Consider the following 25,040-nt stretch of genomic DNA (forward strand, 5'->3'; position numbering starts at 1 on the left):
CCCTGAGCAAACCGTCCAGGACTCGAGTCTACCTTTTTTTAATTTAGATTTTCTTTTACATTTTATTTTCAGAGCAAATAGTAATTTTCCTTAGCATTATATCACAGTAATCTTCAGCCAGAAAGAGTCGCACACCTCTCTGTGTCAGGACCTGTCTGCGCTCACGCCGTCTGTCTCACTCATCGTCAGAATCCCGACCTTTCTATCACTGACAGAAACCATTTCCACTCCACCGTGACCTCCTTCAGGGCTGATGTCTCCTGTTGCTAGGCTTGCCTAACTCACACTAGGCCATCTGATCTCAGCTCAGAGCCTCTCCCCTCTGATCCCAGATGAGATCAGCTCAGCCTCCGTCTGTCCTGTGACCCCACTCACCCCAGGGTGTGTGTCACAGTGTGTGGCTGTGGATTTACACAGTTCCTTTGTCAGCCCTGTGCTTCCTCTGCACCTGCAGCCCAGGAAGAGGGGACCCTGTGTGAGTGTCTCGTGTGTATGGAGCCAATAGCACAAGGAGGGCGTCTGCACACGGACAGACAGGAGCTAAGATACGGATGAAGAGTGAGTGGATGAGTGACCAAATGCATGTGTGGTGACCCTGGTCCAGCTCCAGCCTCTATTGGGGACAGTGTAACTGGGACACCTTCCTCCTGGTTCAGGGCTCAAACCAGCTTTCACCCCACCCAGCTTAGTGAGACACATGGGGGTTCACAAGCCTTAGGGACAACAAAACAGAACTAGGCTGAGAGGAAGGAAGAAAATTCAGAGGGACCAGACACGAGGGTCCCACAGAGGCCGTGCCCTGGAGTCAGGTGTTCTCACCCAGTGAGTGAGAGCTTTATCACAGTCCTCATGGACTTCCAGCAGATCCTGAATCCCGCATGAGTAGCCACACCCTCCTCCACTGCCCTTCTGACCTGGCTCAGATCATTACGCCCCTCTCAGAGCCCTGCTTTTTGTCCCCACGGGTGACCTGCTCATCCTCATCCTCTCCCTCCCTCCCAGTTCTCTCTGTCCCCTATACATGGCTTGGGCAGGAAGACATGCCTGGGGACTCAGCCTGCCTGAGACCTTTCGTATCACCCTGAGAAAAGCCCAAGATGTGACCAAGACTCAGGGTCCTTGTGTCAGTGGGGAAATCCATCTGCAGAGATGAGAATTCAGGCACCTGGAGTGGGCGTGGGGTGGTCTTTGTGGGAGAGGGTGGTGGGAATGTTCTCAGATTGGGTTGTGGTGATGGCTGCACAGCTCTGTAGGTTTCCTACAGACAGTGACATGCACACTTAAACCAGGGGACTGTGATGTGTGTGATGTCTTCATAGTGGTCCCTGAGACCCTGCTCTTCTTCCTCCTAAGAACCCCACCTGCATCCTCTATCAGGGCTGAGCCAGGGTCTGTGATCCCCAGAGGACAGCCTGTGATCATCTTGTGTTGGGTCCCAGCTCGGACTGATATCTTCCCTCTGGAGGACAAGGATTATTGTACTGCTTATTAGGAAGAGAAAGTCAAGTATTTACATGGGTCACAGGGGACAGAGGCCAAATTTCTCATTCTTGCCGTGAGTGAGAACACTGCTGGTCCTTATCACTCCCTCTATTATTTACATGGAACACACACCTGGTCTCTGCGCAGTGAGTTCCTGGAGCTTAAGGTGATAGATGAGCACGTGTCTGCTCTGCCCTCAGGTTTGCAGTAGGTCCCTGCACCCTGTCCCCAGCTGTGTGTCTGTCCTCAGGCTCTCTCTCCTGCTGACCCCCCCAGCCCTGTGGCTCCCCGCCCTCTGCATGAGTGATCCTCAACCTTCACACCTGGCTTAGGGCCTAGAGCCCTGTTCCCCTCTGGACCCCATGGTGATATCAATACTAAGCCCAGCCTCAGAGTGGGCACAGAGCTAACCCTGGTGGGCTGGGTGGATGCTGGGGACCAAAAAATAAACAGAGTATGTTGCAGTCTGGATATCTAGGGGACAGAGGTGTTGGGCCCAACCCCCCATCTCACCTGCCTGATTGAGTTGCAAGAGGCTGTGCTTTATTTTTGCTTGTCCCGCCCATATTCCCTGGAAGGGCTGGAAACTAGTTTCTTATTAATGAAAAGTTAGATTTGACTAGTATGGTGGAGGTTGTTTTTGAGTTGCCTTGGAAACTTAATTGGATTGCTAATGGACCACATTTTAGCCAGGAATAAAGACAGATGTCTTTCTGGGGGAGCCATGTTGTGGCTCAGGAACATTGGCAAGCCATGGCGTCCCCCCAAACTCATCTAGTATGTATATATCTTTAAGTCTCTGTCTATCTTAAATTCAATTTCATACCTTTTCCGGCTCATGACCCCAGAATAGACTCATCGTGGCTGGATTGTGACAGTTGGCACCCAACGTGGGGCATCAAGAAAGGGAAAAATAGAGGTAATGAAAGCTCCCAGAGGTGTGCACATAAGTAAGTATAAAGCTTTTAAAAAGTGAAGCTTTGAATTAGAGTTTGGGGGGAAAGTATAATAGTAATTTGGGAGAAAAATAACTATGGGACAAATAGGTTCAAAAGTGAGGGACCTTTTTCTTTTTGTACAAATGTTTTTGTTTGAGAAGAAGTTGTTTGACCAGAATAAGGTAGAAATAGGAGGATATTAATATGAGAGCTTGGCATCTGAGAATAACTCAGGAAAGAATGAGAAAATTGTTATTGTGGCCATTTTAAACTTTGGGCCTCTGCCGCCCTCTGCTGTTTTTTTTTTTTTTTTTTTATGATTATCGGGCTGATTCTGGAACCTGTAGTTCAAACTCCTCACCCCAGGTGGGGGTGATGAGTCAAGAGCGGGTAGAGTGACACAGACAAGGCCACCGGGGAACTAGGGTTAGTGCTAGCCTTGCGGCTCATCTTGCCCCATGCCTTTGAGGTGAAGAGAGCAGGCGGAGGGGAAGCAGTGGCTTTCCAGGTCAGCGTGGCACAAAAGACACAAATGCTGCTGGAGAGGGCTCTGACCGGTGCTTGAAATCTGCATGCAAGAGGTGCAAGGCAGGGAAGGCGTGCCCCAAAATACAAGGCTCCAGATGCAGCCAAGTTCCATGTCGTGCAAGCAGGTGGCACCGTGATGGGTGTGGCAGGCCGCCTGGGGCCATGGCACTAGGGCAGGCTGACCATTGTGCAGGTGGTGTGTGGCACTGCCCATGAGGCCCAGCCCCAAAAGGCCCCAGGAGGCAAGATCAGGGAGTTGAATGGGAAAGCCTCCCTCTCCCTGGTAAACTAAGTGTGCCACTCAACTAGGGTTGAGAAGAAGAGATTTAGGCTGCCAGACATAGCAGCTATTAGATTTTGAAAATAATTAGAAGACTCGGATGCTTTTTAAAGTTGTATTATTATCTAATTTTCTTTAATGTTTTAGCTACAATACTCTAAACTGTCACTCTATTTCTTTCCTATTCCATGCCTGGAAAGAGGGCAAAGGGAACGCCATTTTTAGTATGGCTAAACAGAATCTCATGCAGCCGCCTTGAGATTTCTTGAAGAAAGTTCTGTTTGGCTTTATCCTTATTATATTCCTATCAAAATAGCCCTGAGTAAGATCAAGCAGGCCACTTTCCAGTCTCTAAAATCCCAGGTTTTACTCCATTTATGTAACTGTTGTTTGTGAAGTCTTTGTTTAATGTCTAAATGTGATTTTAAGGCCTAAATTAAGTTCTTGCATGCAAAAGTTGGGAATGCTGGCTCCAATATTGAAAAAATAATAAAGGTCTATTCCTACAAGTTTAAAATTTTAATTGGAACAAGTAAAGCACGTCATTTAAATTTAAATAGAATGAAATGTGGATCCCAAAGACTGGCTAATTTAGCCAGGCTGCTCCAAGATAAAGTTGCAGCAGCTACAAGGCTTGGAGCAGCATGGATTTGCATAATAAAAATGTAAATTTGGCCCTGGCCGGTTGGCTCAGCAGTACAGCATCGGCCTAGCGTGCGGAGGACCCGGGTTCGATTCCCAGCCAGGGCACACAGGAGAAGCACCCATTTGCTTCTCCACCCCTCTGCCGCGCTTTCCTCTCTGTCTCTCTCTTCCCCTCCCGCAGCCAAGGCTCCATTGGAGCAAAGATGGCCCGGGCGCTGGGGATGGCTCTGTGGCCTCTGCCTCAGGCGCTAGAGTGGCTCTGGTCACAATATGGCGATGCCCAGGATGGGCAGAGCATCGCCCCCTGGTGGGCAGAGCATCGCGCCATGGTGGGCGTGCCGGGTGGATCCCGGTCGGGCGCATGCGGGAGTCTGTCTGACTGTCACTCCCTGTTTCCAGCTTCAGAAAAATGAAAAAAAAAATGTAAATTTTTTACTATAGGTTAATAATGAAAGTAACACTGGAATTTTCAGCCTTAATATACTCTTTAAATTGCCTATTAATTAATAGGATAGAGATGTTTTGAAAAATACAAGAGCATTACTAATAAGTCCTAATAATTTGTCAGCGCTCAAATGTTTAATCAAGGATTTTTGCCCACTAAGGGATTACAGTCTGAAAATTTAGCATAGGGACTTTAACAGCTCCTGCTACACCTATGATGCATTGTGCAGACCAAATTACTTAGAAATCAAATAATTCTGTATAGGTAGATCAGTAGTTCCTTTTTCAGGAGAAACTTAAGACAGCTGCTCAATTGGTACAAGAGCAGTTACAGCTTGGGCACATTGAACCTTCTAATAGTCTATAGAATATGCCTATATTTGTTATTAAAAAGAAATCAAGAAACTAGAGGCTATTACAAGATTTAAGAGCAATAAATAAAACTATAGAGATTATAGGTCCTCTCCAGCTAGGACTTCCCTCTATGATATTCTTGTTTCTTATCTAGATAAAGACACTGTGCTGACCATTTTGCAACAATTAGAATATACTTTAAAAAGAATCAGGACTTTATATAACTCCTAAGAAAATACAGCAATCTTTACCTATCTGTTATTTAGGATTATGCGACGACAAATTTGTCCATGGAAACTAGAATTTAAGACGAATAATTTGCAAACTTTAAATGATTTTCAGAAATTGTTAAGAGGCAACAATTGGTTTAGACCTTCCTTGAAATTAACTACCGGGGAACTGAAGCCACTTTTTGATATTCTTAGAGGCTCAGCTGCACCAGCTTCTCCTCGGCTACTTACAGCTGCAGAACAGCAAGCTTTACAGCTTGTAGAAAAGGCCTTGCAGCAATCACAACTAAAACGCATAAATCCTGAAGAATCAATTACTTCACTAAATTTATCCCTTGAGTTACACTCCAATGGGACTATTGTGGCAAGCTTCAGGTCCTATTGAATGAAATCATTTAGCTCAGGGGTCGGGAAACTTTTTGGCTGAGAGAGCCATGAATGCCACATATTTTAAAATGTAATTCCATGAGAGCTATACAATGACCTGTGTACGTTACACATTATCCAATAAAAATTTGGTGTTGTCCCAGAAGACAGCTGTGACTGGCTCCATCTACCCACAACCATGAACATGAGCAGTAGGAAATGAATGGATTGTAATACATGAAAATGTTTTATATTTTTAATGTTATTATTTTTTTATTAAAGGATTTTTTGCGAGCCAGATGCAGCCATCAAAAGAGCCACATCTGGCTTGCGAGCCATAGGTTCCCAAACTCTGATTTAGCTGTTACTCCTAAGAAAGTTTTATCTTCATATTTTGATCTTGTTGCCTCCTTAATTATATCGAAGGGCGTAGGCGACTTTTAAAGCTTATAAGTTTTGAGCCTCAAATTATTGCTGTTCCTTTTTCAAAAGATCAACAACAATGGCTCTCGGAAACTTCCATAAAATGGAAAATTGCTTTTGCAAATTCTACAGGTCAAATTGATTCTCACTACCCAGCTAATAAAATAGTTCAATTTTCATTAGTTACTACATTTGTCTGTCCTAAGACATATGTTAATGAGCTCATTTCTGAAGCACCGACAGTCTTTACTGATGGGAGCAGCTCAGGAATGGCAGGCTTAATAATTAATGGACAAATTTATACTGAAATAGTCACCTTAAAATCAGCTGAAAGAGTAGAATTACATGCAATTAACATGGCTTTTCAACATTTGCCATGTTCCTCCTTTAATCTGTATATGGACAGATAATATTTACTTATGATTGTTTCCACTATAGAGACTGCTGTCTTAGAGACAACTGCTAATAAGAACCTATTTCAGCAATTTCTCCTTCTTTAAAAACTTGTATGTCAACATAGAGCTCAATATTTTATGGGACATATTTGAGCTCACTTCATGCTCCCTGGAGCTTTAGCACAGGGGTATGCCCTTGCTGCAGACTGTTAAATCCTGTCCAAAGTGTCCTATACTACAATCTGTCCCCTCGTTAAGAGCTAACCCTCCTACCAGAAAACTTAGCAAATGAATGTTACTTATATACCTTCATTTGACAAATAGTCCTTTGTCCACATTACAGTGGGTACTTATTCTAAATTTATAGTAGCCTCTCCCAGAACAAGTAAGGCTACTAAGCATGTTTTATCTCTTTGTACGTATTTTCTATTTTAGGACTTCCTAAACTGATTAAAACTGACAATACTCCTACATATGGAGGAAAAGCATTTACTATATTTTGTCAAAACTATCAAATTACTGGTATTTCTTACAATCCTCAAAATCAAGTAGTATAAAGTATAACCAACAAGTATTTAAAAGTCAATTTAAAAAATATATAAAAGGGGGAGTTATGTCTGGAACTCCTGCAAATCTTCTTTATCATGCTTTTTACTTTAAAAAGTTTCTTTTGAAAAGCCTCTTCAATAAATGGTGCTGGGAAAACTGGAAAGCCACATGCAAAAGAATGAAACTGGACTACAGTCTCTCCCCCTGTACAAAAATTAACTCAAAATGGATCAAAGATCTAAACATAAGACCTGAAACAATCAAGTACATAGAAGAAGACATAGGTACTCAACTCATGGACCTGGGTTTTAAAGAGCATTTTATGAACTTGACTCCAATGGCAAGAGAAGTGAAGGCAAAAATTAATGAATGGGACTACATCAGACTAAGAAGTTTTTGCTCAGCAAGAGAACTGATAACAAAATAAACAGAAAGCCAACTAAATGGGAAATGATATTTTCAAACAACAGCTCAGATAAGGGCCTAATATCCAAAATATACAAAGAACTCATAAAACTCAACAACAAAACAAACAAACAATCCAATAAAAAAATGGGAAGAGGATATGAATAGACACTTCTCCCAGGAAGAAATACAAATGGCCAACAGATATATGAAAAGATGCTCATCTTCTTTAGCTATTAGAGAAATGCAAATCAAAACGGCAATGAGATACCACCTCACACCTGTTCGATTAGCTGTTATTAGCAAGTCAGGTAATAGCAAATGTTGGAGAGGCTGTGGAGAAAAAGGAACCCTCATACACTGTTGGTGGGAATGTAAAGTAATACAACCATTATGGAAGAAAGTATGGTGGTTCCTCAAAAAAACTGAAAATAGAACTACCTTATGACCCAGCAATCCCTCTACTGGGTATATATCCCCAAAACTCAGAAACATTGATACGTAAAGACACATGCAGCCCCATGTTTATTGCAGCATTGTTCACAGTGGCCAGGACATGGGAAACAACCAAAAAGCCCATCAGTAGATGACGGGATAAAGAAGATGTGGCACATATACACTATGGCAATACTACTCAGCCATAAGAAATGATGACATCGGAACATTTACAGCAAAATGGTGGGATCTTGATAACATGATACGAAGCGAAATAAGTAAATCAGAAAAAAACAGGAACTGTACTATTCCATACGTAGGTGGGACATAATAGTGAAACTAAGAGACATTGATAAGAGTGTGGTGGTTACGGGGGGGAGGGGGGAATGGGAGAGGGGATAGGGGGTGGGGCGGGGCACAAAAAAAAAGGATAGAGGGTGAAGAAGGACAATCTGACTTTGGGTGGTGGGTATGCAACATAATTGAATGACAAGATAACCTGGACTTGTTATCTTTGAATATATGTATCCTGATTTATTGATGTCACCACATTAAAAAAATAAAATTATAAAAAAAAAAAGAGAAAAAAAAAAAAGAAAAAAATTTCTTTTGAATGCTGATGTACAGGGTTATTCAGCAGCAGAGAGACTCTGGAATCCTACAAAAGACACCAAACCTCTTTCTCTTTCAAACTTCTACCCTCTTTTATCTGATCCAGCTAATAACGCTGTTCTGTTCTGTCTTTTTCCAAATAGTTCCAGATATATGTAAAAAGTTTATATAGGTGGATGAGGACCCTCAAACCCCTCAGCAAGATCTTCTGAGCATGGCCTTTAAGGTCTATAATACCAAAAGAGGAACAGAAGAGGCAGAGAGCCCAAAGAGATCAGGCAGAATACTAGCTCTTGGCATACACCCTTACAGGCTCCAATGCACTTAAGGGGCCTCACAGGTCTCCATCCCGGCCCTGCTTCAAGAGTGGAAAGGAAGGTCATTGAGCTAAAGCCTACCTAGCTCAAACAAATCAAGCTATTGGCTGCGGCAGGACAAAGAGAGAAGGAACAGAGGAGGGTGAGAGGGAGGGAGGGAAGCAGATGGTTGCTTCTCCTGTGTGCCCTGACCAGCAATTGAACCTGGGATGTTTGAGCGCCAGGAGGAGGACTTGCCCTAGACCTCTGAGTGAGTTTGATCAAGCAACTTACTGAATTTTGCAACTGTGCCAGGTCCTGGGGGGGGGGACCGAATGTGGGGGCTGGGGGTGTGGAAGCAAGGGTCTTGAGGTGGGGTAGGGGAGGTGGCTGAGGGACAGGTGTCTGGGAGCTCCCAGTGGAAGGAGAGCCTCTGCTGGCTCCAGAGGCAGATCACCATGAGAAGGGGACAGAGGCTGCAGGAGTCATTTCTGACCCTTTCTGACTTCTAGGACCACCCTGTGAAGTCACCCTCCCACCTACAGGAGGAGGTCCCCAGACAGGTGAGTCACCTGGGCATGTGCCCAGGGGAGTGCTGGGAGGGGCAGGTCCTGCCCAGTGGAGAAGGAGCTCCTGCCTGACAGGTCCTGTCTGGGCAGGGTCTTGTCCCCCTGTCCCTGACCCCCTGTCCTCTGCTTCCAGCCCCCGCCTCCCAGAATTAAACGGTGGTGAACTGTGTCTGCATCAGCCTTGCTGGCACGGACTTGCTGATCCTGGTGGCGATTCTGGCAGAAGCTGGGCACAGCCAGTGCAAGTCCGCGCACGCACCACGGGGATGGAGGCAAGAGGAAACTCATTAGAGAGATGAGACCCCAGGGCCCAAGGCTCACGCTGGAGGCCCTGGAGACTGAACCCCATGCACACCGTGTGCCACCTGAAGGCTGTTTCGGGACTGCACGTTATCCTCGGAAGCGGTGATGCCCCCGGCCGCTCCTGGGTGGTTCCTCTCAAGTCCCCAGGCTTTGGCTCCAGGTCTGACCCTCATGAAGATCACGACCCCGCCTGCCTCTGCCCTGGGTCTCCCTTCTCTCGGGGTCTAAGACAGAGGCCTGGTCCTGCAGCCCCTTACCCTCCTCGCCTTTCCCTAACCCCTCCTCCCCTCTGCCCATTTCTGAGGCTGCAGGTGCCCAGCTCCGGCCATTTGCTCTGTTCTCACGCCTCTCCCCGAGGTCTCAGCGTCTGGGCTGCCCTTCCAGTCTGACCGCACAACACCCGCGCTGGGATTTCCTCCCTCCTCCTTTCTCCTCCTGTGTCCTCATCTTCCCCGTGGCTTTCCAGGAACTCTGCTGCTCAGGAGGAGCCTTGGTGTCACCCACTCCTGTCACCTGTGCAGCGGCACCTGCTCCGGCTCCCAGGCACCCGCTTCTCCTGTGCCCGGAAAGGTCTCTGTCTCCTTCTCTGTCCCCTCCGGTCCCCACCAGCTTGGATTAAAGGTCAGGGAAAGAAATTTAAACCAAAATCAGTGAGATGTCACCGCACACCCATCAGGACAACTATGACTGAAAATAACAGCGGAGGAGGGAAGAATGAGACCAGTCACGGGATGTGGGGCGGAGGCGGCAGTGCGCACGGCTGTTGGGGGTGGAACACGTGCACGCGCCCTGTGCTCCTCCCTCAAACGTAACCCCGGAATTGCCCAGCTGCCCGCAGTCCCGCGGGGACACGCGTGCAGAGAAGTGAGAGCATGGCTTCGGTGCTTGCACACCCGTGTGCACACCAGCCTGACTCACAGCAGCCCACGTGACCTCAGTGCTTTTGCGGTGTGGAAGAGGGAGCAGACACCTGTGACATAGTCCGGGGGCCTCCGGATGCTGGAACGGATGGTCCCTGGAGCCTCTGGAAGGAACGCAGCCCTGCTGACACCTTGATTTCAGCCCGTGAGGCCCCTTTCGACCTGCGACCTCCAGATCCGGAAGATCACACACCGTGTTGCTGTGAGCCACCACCGGGTGCTGACCGGTCACAGCAGAAGCAGGAATCTCACGCACCTGGTGTCCGACACTCTGTGGTCTCAGGACACCCTCAGGCTTCTAAATAATCTAGGCCGAGCTTTCCTCAGAAGCCTCTGGCCTCACCCCTGAGCTTTCAAGCAAAGCTCCTCCTCAGAGCTGGAAGTCCAGCCCTGCACACCGAGGGCAGCAGGGGCTGGAGGACGCCTGTAACTCTGAGACACCTGCTGCCTGGTGGCTGGGCTGTCGTGTGCCGGGTCCCTGTGTGACCGGAGCGCAGTCCTCCCTCACCTCTCTCCTGCAGAGCAGGGCTGGGCAGGGTGACCCCGGGCCCTCCCCGGTCCGCAGCACAGGACGGAGACTGTGAGGAGGAGGCTCACTCTGCTGTGACCGAGGTGTCTCCTCTTCAGAAACTGTCGACCCCTTGACCCCTCTGTGCTCCTGACTCTGTGTTCCTCTGAGGGAGGAAGAGGCTCTTCCAACACGGGGGCTGAATGCAAGGCCCCAGCACCCTGCTGGGAGCAGGGACCATCCCCTCTAACAGTGCTGCTCAGCTTCCCAAACGTAGCTCCTGAAGGTCCTTTTGAGGCGGGAGAGTAAGAAGCTGGGGAAATTCCTTGACAAATGGAATAAGGGAGGCTGAGACCACATCAGGAAACAAGGCCACACAATTTGCATAACTCACAGCCAGTGGATGAATCATAAAGTTTTATCCTCCCTAACCAAGGACACTGAGGAGGAAATAGTTTACACATTCCAGACCATTCCAGGCAAATGAGCCTCAGTCTCAGTTCCTCTACAATAACACTTTTGAAAAAATGAAATGATACTGACCAGGAAGGAACCCTAACACCACTTTACACACATTTTGATGACTGAGCATATTGAAGGACAGACCTGGAAAGCTAATAAATATTCTGGTAAGACCCTTACTCTGAGACCTGACCTAGGATTCACGGCCTCTGTCTGCTGAAGAAAGAGAAAAAGCCTCCAGACAAAGAACCCAGAGGCATTCTCAGTCTAGAGCACGCCCATACTTTTTGCTCCTACACTAAGGGTCCCCATGAGACTTGCACCCAGGGAGCAGTGGTGGTGGCAGCTCCTCTCAGGCTAACCCCCTGAACCTGTCTCCAAGGCCTCCTTTTCTGTGACTTCCCAGTGAGCTAAAGCAGCCCTGCCTGGGCTCTCCTGTGGCTTCTCCTGTCCTAAGCCCTTCCTTCATTGCACTGTCCACAGCTGGAATAAACACCCTCCCAAACCACCTGGACTCGTCTGGTGAAATCTTTCCTGCATGAAGTCAAGAAACCTCAGACTACTTGCTGACCCAAGACAGACCTGCTCCGGGCCCAGTCCCCGTCCTGTAATGCTTTCAGCTTCCCGAGGTCCTTTTTGAGACATTTCCTCTTGTCACCTGTGCCCCATTGTCACCTGTGCCCCATTGTGCTTTCTAGATCTGAAGGGAACCCAGGCTTATGTGTGCACCTCCCGCCCTGGACCAAGGGTCCACCTTGTCTCCAAGTTCTTGAGTTTCTTTTACTGGGAACAATACATACTTAGAAAACACGACCTGGGGTTATGTGAACTCGGGGCTATGGAGGTTTTGTTCCGTATGGACCGCTTAGTACCAGGAAGGGTGCACAGTGTAACACCACACAGGTATCCCCACTGGGTGTGACATTACAGGATTCACTTATATTGTATTTGTGTCCCTTATATAAAAACCCAATTCTTAACACAATCTTATAGATCCCTTACAAAAAAAAGTTTATTTAATCACGTGGCTCTGGTCATTGAGCGTAAGCTTATCTTTACTTTCATTTGCTTATATTCATGTCAGGCTGTGCTTCCCAATTCTTAATGGTTTAATTGTGTTTTGGAAGATGTCAAATCCTTTTAGGTTTCAGAAGAGACAATTATGTAGAGTGGTATGTTCAGAGATAACCACTTCGTTCTGTCCCCTTCACCCTACACCCCTACCTATAGGAGGTAACTAGTTTTGTTAGTGTCAGGTTTTCAGAATGAAAATGTAGGTAAAAAACACCTCCTTTCTTTAAAAAAATATTATCAAAGTATATACATTGTCTTGTAACTTGTTGTTTTTCTTGTTTCCCATTGCTCCTGTAAGAAACTCCAACAAACGTCATGCTCAACAAGAGCCACACTTACGATCTGACAGGTCTAGAGCCTGGGCATCTGACACAGGTCCCCTGGGCTGACAGGATGGTGTCTGCAGGATTTGTGTTCTCCGGGGGCTCGAGAGGTGGATTCATTCCCTCACCTTTTCCAGAGTCACAGGTCTCCCCGCAATGCCCCATTCCTCAGTTCATAGCTCCTCCTTCATCTTCAAAGGCAGTAGTCTGTGGCAGGTTGCATTCTCTTCGGCTGCATCTCACTGACCCCTTTTCCATCATTCACTCCACTTCTTTGACACTCATCTGTACAGCTTCTCCTGAGGTGCGGAATCCCACACAACTGGGGAATCCAGAGACTCACTCCCCTGTTCCCCCTTTCGATTGGCTCCCCCTAGGCAGAGGCACAGCATTGAAAAAGCTCTTCCCACGTTCTCAAATGCATCCCCATTTTCTTACTTGACCTACAACATCAAGATGCATAATTCATTTTTTAAATACACGCATCCTAAGACTCAGTTCTCTCTGCAAAGTGTTTAGTTACTTATCTCTTGAGCTGTTCCTATATGGCATTCTCACTTCTTCTTAACTCATGATGGCTGAGACATTTGTCCTCCTCGTTCTAGTTCCAAGGTATCTTGAATTCCCACTTCTGGAATTCGCAGCCTCACAACCTGGAAATTTCCTCCATTTTGTACTCCAGTTTATAAATGTCTCTTCAGCTGTGTCTTGTCCTGGATGGAAAAACTTTCTTTGCTTATCTTCATTCTGCTATGTTGTTCATATCTAAAACTTCCAAATCATCTCAAGGATGTCCTACTCTTCTGTAATAGAGTCCATACTCTTGTCTGAACAATTCAGTATTCCTCTTTATTTTTATCAGATATTTACACATTTCATCTTAAGTCACTCTTACGTTTTCTTACTGACTCTATTTCATTGCATACGACAGTCCCCATTAGTGTAGACCACTATCCTTAGCACTTTGTCATGTATGAGGGTTACTCTACGGTCCATTCTTGTTGGAAGTCTTTTCCCCTCACACACCTGATCTTCCGCAGGTTTCTTCCAAGGCCGTCCTGGGAGTCAGGCTGATGGTGGAGAGGTAACGATAGTAGCTGCTCCTGCTCATTGGTGTCCACTCTTTCAGACCTAGCATCTGCCCAGGGTTGTGTAAGGTGGGGACAGGTAATGCTGGCCTCATGCTCACATTTTGGATGCACTTATGCTACTAAAAATAACCAGTGAGTTTGTGCAATAACTCTGTTTCCCACACCCCATGGGAGGAGTGATTCAGTGCTGACAAAGGGGGTGGGTCCATGAGCAGAGCAAGAGCAGCCCACCCACAAACACAAGGTAAGGGGCACCCCAGCTTCCAGCCTTCACCTGAAGCCCTACCCTTCCTTTTTGCAAGAACCTGACTGGGAAGTCGCATTCTAGGGACCCTTGATGGGCCTGGGCTCTGGCTGCCATTCAGCTTTATTCTCTGTTTTTTTGTTTTGTTTTTTATTCTGGTTTCCTGTCTCTTTTGGGAACTTTCATATCTCTTTTCCCTCAAATGGTGACTTTTGCATATTTCACAAACAGTCTAGTGGCATTTATGAGTATTCGAAGCAGACAAGGGCTCTAGAGTGGATGGAACAAATGTTTCTCTTTGCTGTAGAGTCGGACACCATGATCCTGCTGTGTCTGCACGTGGTCTGAACCAGAACAGTGGACCGGTCCCCTCTCCTGAGCCAGGAACCGGGGACACCGCGACCACGCTGAGGAGAGAGGTTCATGACAATACGATCCAAATAAGGAAAGAGATAAGATGCTACTGTCCGGGTCACACAGGCAGTAGATGACAGATGAATATTTACGTAATGGTTATCTGTTTCTTAAATATTAAACGTTGAACCCAAATAAAAGTTCTCTAAAGCTTACATGCAGGACCGCAAAATGAGGAAGAGAACCCTGCCCAAGGAGCAAGGGGCTCTGAGGGCCAGGAAGGAGTCCGGCTTGTTCCTAGAAAGGAAACCCACACTCTGGGGCTGGAAGGGACATGTTTCTTTCCTTTATTTTTATCTAGTTCCCCTTGGTGCTCATTGTCAGAGACACTGGACCTGAACTGCACAGGGAGACGGTGGACCTGTCCCTGCTGATCTGAGCTCCGCAGTCACCGAGACCCACGTCTTCCTGAAGCATCTCCAGGGCTGGTGACCACTGTCCATGGTGAGGACCCCACAGGGAGGACCTGATGGATGGGCTGAGGATGACGGTGACCCCATGGGGGAGGCTCTGACAGAAAAGGACCTGCCCTGAGTCAGCTCACCTGAAAGAGGCCTCTCAGGAGATTCCAGGTAAGTTTGCCATTTCATCATGAAAGTGAGAGCTAGGTTCCCAGGGAGGGAATGTTCCCCTTTCTGGAAAGCTGTTCATGTGACAAACCTGTGACAGAGAGGGCCAGCCTTCCATGACCCCACCCTGTATGTCTTTTTCTGCTGAGGACCCCATGGTTTCTTCCATCTGCACAGTCAGGACAAGAGAGAAGAGACACCATGACCCCCACGCTCACAGCCCTGCTCTGCCTCAGTGAGAATGAGGAGGGGAGGGGAAGCCCTGGTCTGGGAGGGACCCCAGGACTCAGGAGGCTCACGGGAAAGAGGGTTCTCCTCAGGATTCTGGGCTCAATCTCACATGAAATTACTTCTAGGACTGAGTGTGGCTCTGAGAACCCGAGTGCAGGCAGGTGAGTTGGTCCCCAGGTGTCTCAGGTCCCACTCCTCATGGGGACAAGGGGTCATCCCTGGGAAGTTGTGAATAGAATAAAGAAGTTCTGGGCTGATGGACACGGGGACATCTGAGGTGTTCTGGCTGAGAGCTGGAGACTGGGGGACGGAAATGTCTTGTGACTCAGCCTCTGATTTCCTTTCAGGGACCCTCCCCAAACTCACCCTCTAGGCTGATCCAGAACTTGTCATCCCCTGGGGCAGCCCTGTGACCATCTGGTGTCAGGGGACCCTGAAGGCCCAGGAGTGCCATCTTTACAAAGACAGAAGCTCTGAACCTTGGTACAAAAAGAAGCCACTGGATTCCAGGGACAAAGCCAACTTCTCCATCACACAGATGACAGAGCACTGCAGGGATATATCACTGTCACTATCTCAGCGCCACTGCTGGTCAGAGCAGAGTGACCCCTGAAGCTAGTGGTAACAGGTGAGGGGACACTCAGGGGTACAAGCTTCAGGCTCTGCCTCAGGAAGGGGGTCTGTTCTCAGGGGGTCTCCCCTCTCACAGCCCAGTCATGGGGGATGTGAGGGAGGTGTGAGCCCATCTAACATGCTGCCCTTTCCTCTCCTAGGATTCTACAGCAAACCCAGCCTCTCAGCCCTGCCCAGCCCTGTCATGATCTCAGGCGGGTATGTGACCCTCCAGTGTGGCTCAGAGAAAGGGTTTGGAAAGTTCACTCTCACTAAGGAAGGAGAACACAGGTCCTCTTGGACCCAGGATTCAAAACAACACCCAAATGGGCGGTTCCAGGCCCTGTTCCCTGTGGGCCCCATGACCTCCAGCCACAGGTGGACGTTCAGATGCTATGGCTGTTACAGTAACATCCCCCAGGTGTGGTCACAGCCCAGTGACATCCTGGAGCTCCTGGTCTCAGGTGAATAAGTTTCATTAGTCCCATCCATGGATTTAAGCATCAGACTCATTACTGGCATCATTGCTGTGAGGGAGCCCTATGTGAGAGGGTGGGGGGAGGGAACACTGTGGCTACTGGTCAGAGACCCAGAGAGACAGTGCGACCTGGGCCAGGACAGGAGAAGGCATTGTATGGGAGGAGCAGCCCCCATAACTCACGTCTGGTCTCCCCAGGTGTGTCTCAGAAGCCCTCCCTCCTGACCTAGCAGGGCCCCATCGTGGTCTATGGACAGAGCCTGACTCTCCAGTGTCACTCTAATGTTGGCTACGACAGATTTGTTCTCATCAAGGAGAGAGGACATGACCTCCCCCAGGGCCTTGTCTGCAGCCCCAGGCTGGGCTCTCTCAGGCCAACTTCTCCCTGGACACTGTGAGCAGCTCCCACTGGGGCCGGTACAGATGCTACGGTGGACACAGCCTCTCCTCCGAGTGGTCGGCGCCCAGTGACCCCGTGGACATCCTGGTGGCAGGTGAGGGGCCTGTGGGTTCAGTCAGGGACCCAGACTCTGCACAGGCCCTGCTGGGGGATCTCAGGTGGTGATGGGCAGAGTGAACATGCAGGTCTCCAGGGAGGGAAACAGAGAGAGACAGGGGATGGGAGGGAGGGGAGACTCAGAGAAACAGAGACAGACAGGAAGAGGGTCCTCGGAGAGAAGCCTGCTGACGCTCAGGTCAGAACAAGGTGGCAGCAGCCCCTCACCCACCTCCCTCTCTCTAGGACGGCTCCCAGACAGACCCTCTCTCTCAGTGCAGCTGGGCCCCACGGTGGCCTCAGGAGAGACCATGACCCTTCTTTGGACACAGATCCCGATGGACACTTTCCTTCTGTCCAATGAGTGGACAGCCGATCCCCCCTGGCGTCTTATATCAGAGCTCTGAGCTCAGCAGTACCAGGCAGAGATCTCCATGCATCCTGTGACCTCAGCCCACGGGGGGACCTACAGGTGCTACAGCTCAAACAGCACCAACGTCTACCTGCTGTCACACCCCAGTGAGCCCCTGGAGCTCCTGGTCTCAGGTGAGGGGACACTGACCCTGTCCTTCCTATACTTGGTCCCCTCAGGGCCGTGCCCCTAGGAAAGTCGGGGACAGTAATAAATGAGGGGGTGCAGGAGGTTTCACAGAGGAAGGTCCAGCCCACATGAGGTTGGAAACACACAGGACCTCCCACCCTGAGCCCCCATTTCTGATCTTAGCAGAGATAACAAGGGGCGGGTAGAGTGAGGCATGTGGGAAATGAGCAGGGAGATGATCATGCCGAGCAGAGAGAACAGACCCGGCCCCCACGGGACGCTCTCCTGTAGAGGGAAGTATCCCCACCTGTGGGAAACACTCTGCATGGCCCCTGTGCTCCCCTGGGGGCCTCCAGGCACTCTGTGCTCCCCTGGGAATAAGGAGGGGGTGTGCACAGCTCACGAGGACCCGGGGCCTCGCCCAGACGGTGTGCATTCGTATCAGTGGGCTGTGCACATGGCTCTGTTATTGCTCTTGTGTGAGAACTTCTAGACAACTCTTCAATGTCTAAACTAACAATTTAACTTTTGTTATATGGAGTCACGATTCAAATATAAATAACTCTATTTCCATTTTCATTGGGAGTACATTAAATTCATACACTTATTATTGAGAGTAACATCTTGTTGATATTATTTTTTTATCACACACATTTTCAAATTAGATATAAATCTTTTATTTTTATTTTTTTAGTGAAAGTAGGGGAGGTAGAGACAGACTCAAGTACGCATCCGACCAGGATCCACCTGGCAAGCCCACTACAGGGTGATGCTCTGCCCATCTGGGGCCTTTGCTTTGTTGCAACTCGAGCCATTTTTTAGCACCTGAGGCAGAGGCCATGGCCATCCTCAGCGCCCGGGACCAACTTGCTCTAATCGAGCCATGGCTGCAGGAGGCGAAGAGAGAGAGAGAGAAAGTACGGAGAGGGGGAGGGGTGGAGAAGCAGGTGGCTGCTTCTCCTCTGTGTCCTGGCTGGGAATCAAACCTGGCATATCCATATGCCAGGTGGATTTTCTACCACTGAGCAACTGGCCAGCACTAGGTTTAAACATTTTTGAAGCTAATAAACATCAGAAACATTTGATAGGTATTTGTAAAATTCAGGAAATTTAGAATCTTCTTTAAGAATTGTACGCCTGAGGTGGGGTAAGGAAAAATGAGGTACATTGGGTGTCATGGGAAAAACTGAAGAGAAAACATCAGTTTACAGTCTATTGCAGGTCCCAAGTGAGGCAGAACCACAGCCCAAATATGAGAGCAAAAGTAGAAATGGAAAGAATGTTAAGAGAAAATTAGCTGTTAAAATTGAAAGCTTTAAACTGTAGTATCAGCAGTTTATGCATTTGTAGAATTTCTCTTCATAATTACAGACACACTTCATTTTATCACACATCACAAATGTTGTGTTATTTTAAAAAATTGAAGGAAGACATTCCACCAGCAATAAGATGTTATTTGCTTTGCCGCGGTGCTCTGGAAGGAAACCAGCGATATCTCCTAGGCACGCCTGCACTCTGCAATCCAGATACAAGAGCAGAGTAGACAGATGGTTAAATTGATGTAGGGCTAGAATTTTATATGGTAGTAAGTATAATTGTGAAGGTAGCAAGTGATATGATGGGGCTGGTGAGAAAATAAACAATTTAACATAAATCTTAAATTTGTGTGGTATACCCACAAACCTATTTAAGGATATTTGTGTGGTTTCTACTTTTTGGAAAGGAACGTTCTGAGACATGATAGAACTAGTCTACCTCTTGGTCATGATAATGATCACAAATGACTGTGCAGTTATTAAAACTCATAGGTATTTATACACAAAAAGTGAATTTTATTATTTCTAAACTAAAAAATGCATAGTAATTTGGAAAGAGAGCTATTGAACAATTGATTCAGATATCAGATAAGAACTTGAAGGTCAACTTATAATGTATATACTCACAAACATTAAAAAATAAAATGTTCTGTTATTCAAAAAAAAAAAAAAGAATTGTACGCCTGAAACCAGTATGGCTTTGTTAACAAATGTTACCCCAATAAATTCAATATTAAAAATTTGAAAAAAGAATTACACATCTAATTTGTAATTTGTAAGCAAGCTGTTTGATTCCCTTGTATTTTCTAAATAATAGTAAGTACATATGAGGAAGCTGTTGGTTTGAGCATATTTATTTGATGATCTGCTAGATTTCTTAGATCTTCTTTCTCTGATTGTTTTTTCTTTCTTTTTTAAAAACTTATTTAGAAAATTAAATTTCACAGGGTGACATTGATCAATAAGAGTACATAGGTACCAGTAAACAATTCTATAGCATTTAAACATTTTTTCTTTGGATTTTATTTATTCACTTTAAGAAAGAGGACAGTGAGAGGGTGAGAGAGAGAGAGAGAGAGATAGATATGAAGGCAGAGGAGCAGGAAGCATCAACTCCTATATGTGCCTTGACCAGGCAAGCCCAGGGTTTCGAACTGGCGATTTCAGCATTTCAGGTCAATGCTATATCCACTGTGCCACCACAGGTCAGGCTAGCATTTAAACTTTTGATTATGTTGTATACCCATCTCCAAAAGTCAAATAATTTTCTGTCACCATATATTTCTTCCTCTTTATTCACTTCACCCTCTCCCTCCACCATAGCCCCCTTTCCCAAGAACCACTTCACTTTTTTCTCTAGCCATGAGTCTCAGTTTTATATCCCACCGATATGTGAAATCATATCATTCTTAGCTTTTCCTATTTCATTCAGTATGATGTTCTCAAGGTTCATCCATGTTGTTGTAAATGGCAATGTCTTCATTTCTTATGTCTGAGTAGTATTCTGTTGTATATATATACCACTTCTCCTTTATCCAATCCTCTACCTGGGGACACTGTGGTTGTTTTCATGTTTTGGCCACTGTGAATAATGCTGTGATGAACATGGGGAGGGATACGTGTGTGTTTTTGTCACAATCTTTTTGAGATTTTTGGGGTAGATACCCTGTAGAGAGATTGCTGGGTCATATGGTAGTTCTATTCTTAATTTTTTGAGGAACCTCCACACTTTCTTACATAATGGCGGTACCAGTCTACATTCCCACGAGCAGTGAATAATGGTTCCTTTTTCTCCACAGCATCTCCAACACTTGTTATTACCTTTCTTGTTGATAATAGTCACTCTAACAGGTGTGAGGTGGTATCTCATTATAGTTTTGATTTCCATTTCTCGAATAGCTAGTGAAGATGAACATCTTTTCATATATCTGTTGGCCATTTGTATATCCTCTTGGGAGAAAGGTCTGTTCAGGTCCTCTCCCTATTTTTTTATTGGATTGTTTGCTCATTTGTTACTGAGTTTTGTAAGTTCTTTATATATTTTGAATATTAACCCCTTATAGGAACTGTTTGCAAATATCATCTCCCATTTAGTTGGCTGCCTATTTGTTTTGCTGTAGGTTTCTTTTGCTGTGCCGAAGCTTTCTAGTTTGATATAGTCCTATTCATTTATTTCTGCCTTTACTTCCCTTGCCTTTGGGGTCAAATTCATAAAATGTGCTCCACAGTTAAGGTCCATAAGTTTAGTACTTACATTTTCTTCTCTGTAATTTATTGTTTTAGATCTTATATTTAGGTCTTTGATCCATTCTGAATTAATTTTAGTGCAAGGGGACAAACTGTAGTCAAGCTTCATTCTTTTGCATGTGACTTTCCTATTTTCCCAGCACCATTTATTGAAGAGGCTTTTTTTTCTCTATTGTGTGTTTTTGCTCCTTTATCAAATATTATTCATCCATATATAGGTGGTTTTATTTCTGGGCTTTTTATTCTGTTCCATTGATCTGTATGTCTGTTTTTCTGCCAATAACATGGTGTTTTAATTATTATGGCTCTATAGAATAATTTGAAGTCAGTTGGTGTGATACCTCCAGCTTCATTCTTTTTCCTCAGGATTGCTTTGACTATTTGAGTTATTTTATGGTTTCATACAAACCTTGTAATTATTTATTCTACTGCATTAAAAATAACATTGGGATTTTTATGGGGGTTGCATTAAATTTGTATATTGTTTTGGGTAATATAGCCATTTTAAATATATTAATTCTCCCAATCCATGAACACAAACTATTTTTCCATTTCATTGTGTGTTTTTCAATTTCTTTCTTTTTTTTTTTAAATGTTGATAATTTTTTTTTAAAAAATTTTTATTAATGTTAATGGGATGACATTAATAAATCAGGGTACATATATTGAAAAAAAACATGTCTAGGTTATCTTGTCATTAAATTATGTTGCATACCCCTCGCCCAGAGTCAGATTGTCCTCCGTCATCCTCTATCTAGTTCTCTGTGCCCCTCCCCCTCCCCCTAACTCTCTCCCTCCCTCCCTCCCTCCCATGTCCTCCCTCCTCCCACCCCTGGTAACCATCACTCTTGTTCATGTCTCTTAGTCTCGTTTTTATGTTCCACCAATGTATGGAATCATGTACTTTTTGTTTTTTTCTGATTTACTTATTTCACTCCGTATAATGTTATCAAGATCCCACCATTTTGCTGTAAATGATCCGATGTCATCATTTCTTATGGCTGAGTAGTATTCCATAGTGTATATGTGCCACATATTCTTTATCCAGTCTTCTATTGAAGGGCTTTTTGGTTGTTTCCATGTCTTGGCCACTGTGAACAGTGCTGCAATGAACATGGGGCTACATGTGTCTTTACGTATCAATGTTTCTGAGGTTTTGGGGTATATACCCAGTAGAGGGATTGCTGGGTCATAAGGTAGTTCTATTTTCAGTTTTTTGAGGAACCAAAAACTGCCCTTATCTGAGCTGTTGTTTGAAAATATACTTTCCTCCATAATGGTTGTACCTCTTTACAGTCCTACCAACAGTGGATGAGAGTTCCCTTTTCTCCGCAGCCTCTCCAACATTTGCTATTACCCGTCTTGTTGATAATAGCTAATCTAACAGGGGTGAGGTGGTATCTCATTGTAGTTTTGATTTGCATTTCTCTAATAACTAATGAAGCTGAACATCTTTTCATATATCTGTTGGCCATTTGTATCTCTTCCTGGGAGAAGTGTCTGTTCATGTCCTCTTCCCATTTTTTTATTGGATTGTTTGTTTGTTTGTTGTTGAGTTTTATGAGTTCTTTGTAAATTTTGGATATTAGGCCCTTATCTGAGCTGTTGTTTGAAAATATCATTTCCCATTTAGTTGGCTGTCTGTTTATTTTGATATCAGTTTCTCTTGCTGAGCAAAAACTTTTTATTCTGATGTAGTCCCATTCATTTATCTTTGCCTTCACTTCTCTTGCCATTGGAGTCAAGTTCATAAAATGTTCTTTAAAACCCAGGTCCATGAGTTGAGTACCTATGTCTTCTTCTATGTACTTTATTGTTTCAGGTCTTATATTTAGGTCTTTGATCCATTTTGAATTAATTTTAGTACATGGGGACAGGCTGTAGTCGAGTTTCATTCTTTTGCATGTGGCTTTCCAGTTTTCCCAACACCATTTATTGAAGAGGCTTTCTTTTCTCCATTGTGTGTTGTTGGCCCCTTTATCAAAGATTATTTGACCATATATATGTGGTTTTATTTCTGGGCTTTCTATTCTGTTCCATTGGTCTGAGTGTCTATTTTTCTGCCAATACCATGCTGTTTTGATTATCGTGGCTCTATAATATAGTTTAAAGTCAGGTATTGTAATGCCCCCAGCTTCATTCTTTTTCCTTAGGATTGCTTTGGCTATTCAGGGTTTTTTATATTTCCATATAAATCTGATGATTTTTTGTTCCATTTCTTTAAAAAATGTCACAGGAATTTTGATGGGAATTGCATTAAATTTATATATTGCTTTGGGTAATATGGCCATTTTAATTATATTTATTCTTCCTATCCAAGAACAAGGAATATTTTTCCATCTCATTGTGTCTTTTTCTATTTCTCTTAATAATGCCTTGTAGTTTTTGTTATATAGGTCCTTTACATTCTTTGTTATGTTTATTCCTAGGTATTTTTTGTTGTTGTTGCAATCGTAAAGGGAATTATTTTTTTGAGTTCGTTTTCTAATATTTCATTGTTGGCATATAGAAAGGCTATGGACTTTTGTATGTTAATTTTGTATCCTGCAACCTTACTGTATTGGTTTATTGTTTCTAATAATCTTTTTGTGGAGTCCTTCAGGTTTTCAATGTATAGGATCATATCATCAGCAAAAAGTGATAGCTTTACTTCTTCTTTTCCGATATGGATGCCTTTTATTTCTTTGTCTTGTCTGATTGCTCTGGCCAGAACTTCTAGCACCACATTAAATAAGAGTGGAGAGAGTGGACAACCCTGTCTTGTTCCTGATTTAAGGTGGAAAGTCCTCAGTTTTATGCCATTTAATATGATGTTGGCTGATGGTTTATCATATATGGCCTTTATCATGTTGAGATATTTTCCTTCTATACCCATTTTGTTGAGAGTCTTAAACATAAAATTGTGTTGTATTTTATCAAAAGCCTTTTCTGCATCTATTGATAAGATCATGTGGTTTTTGTTCTTTGTTTTGTTGATATGGTGTATTACATTAACTGTTTTACATATGTTGAACCATCCTTGAGATTCTGGTATGAATCCCACTTGGTCATGGTGTATAATCTTTTTAATATGTTGTTGAATTCGGTTTGCCAGTATTTTGTTGAGGATTTTAGCATCTGTATTCATTAGAGATATTGGTCTGTAGTTTTCTTTCTTTGTGCCATCCTTGCCAGGTTTTGGTATGAGGGTTATGTTGGCCTCATAAAATGTGTTTGGAAGTATTGCTTCTTCTTCAATTTTTTGGAAGACTTTGAGTAGAATAGGAACCAAGTCTTCTTTGAATGTTTGATAGAATTCACTAGTATAACCGTCTGGGCCTGGGCTTTTATTTTGGGGGAGGTTTTTAATAGTTTTTTCTATTTCCTCCCTGCTAATTGGTCTGTTTAGGCTTTCTGTTTCTTCATGACTCAATCTAGGAAGGTTGTATTGTTCTAGGAATTTATCCATTTCTTCTAGATTGTTGTATTTGGTGGCATATAGTTTTTCATAGTATTCTACAATAATTCTTTGTATATCTATGATGTCTGTGGTGATTTCTCCTCTTTCATTTTGGATTTTATTTGAGTCCTGTACCTTTTTTCCTTGGTGAGTCTTGCCAAGGGTTTGTCAATTTTGTTGATCTTTTCAAAGAACCAGCTTCTTGTTTTATTGATTTTTTCTATAGTTTTTCTGTTCTCTATTTCATTTATTTCTGCTCTGATTTTTATTATCTCCTTTCTTCGGCTGGTTTTGGGTTGTCTTTGTTCTTTTTCTAGTTCCTTAAGGTGTGAAGTTAAGTGGTTTACTTCGGCTCTCTCTTGTTTGTTCATATAGGCCTGAAGTGATATGAACTTTCCTCTTATTACTGCTTTTACTGCATCCCAGAAATTTTGATGTCATATTTTCATTTTCATTTGTCTGTATATATCTTTTGATCTCTGCACTTATTTCTTCTTTGACCCATTCATTTTTTAGAAGTATGTTGTTTAGTTTCCACATTTTTGTGGGTTTTTCCCCCTCTTTTTTGCAGTTGAATTCTAGTTTCAAGGCTTTATGATCAGAGAATATGCTTGGCACAATTTCAATTTTTCTAAATTTGCTGATATTGTCTTTGTGGCCCAACATATGGTCAATTCTTGAGAATGTTCCATGTACACTAGAGAAAAATGTATACTCTGTCGCTTTGGGATGAAGTGTCCTGTAGATGTCTATCATATCCAGGTGTTCTAGTATTTCATTTAAGGCCACTATATCTTTATTGATTCTCTGTTTGGATGACC

At 44.6% G+C, this 25,040-nt stretch overlaps 1 pseudogene; it reads left to right on the top strand.

Moving 5' to 3' along the window:
• Window positions 1-15,060: 15,060 nt before the first annotated feature.
• LOC136330142 (leukocyte immunoglobulin-like receptor subfamily A member 5) overlaps window positions 15,061-25,040 on the top strand; it is a 52,041-nt pseudogene continuing 42,061 nt past the window's right edge.

Source organism: Saccopteryx bilineata, chromosome 3, assembly GCF_036850765.1.
Source record: "Saccopteryx bilineata isolate mSacBil1 chromosome 3, mSacBil1_pri_phased_curated, whole genome shotgun sequence".
NCBI lineage: Eukaryota > Metazoa > Chordata > Mammalia > Chiroptera > Emballonuridae > Saccopteryx > Saccopteryx bilineata.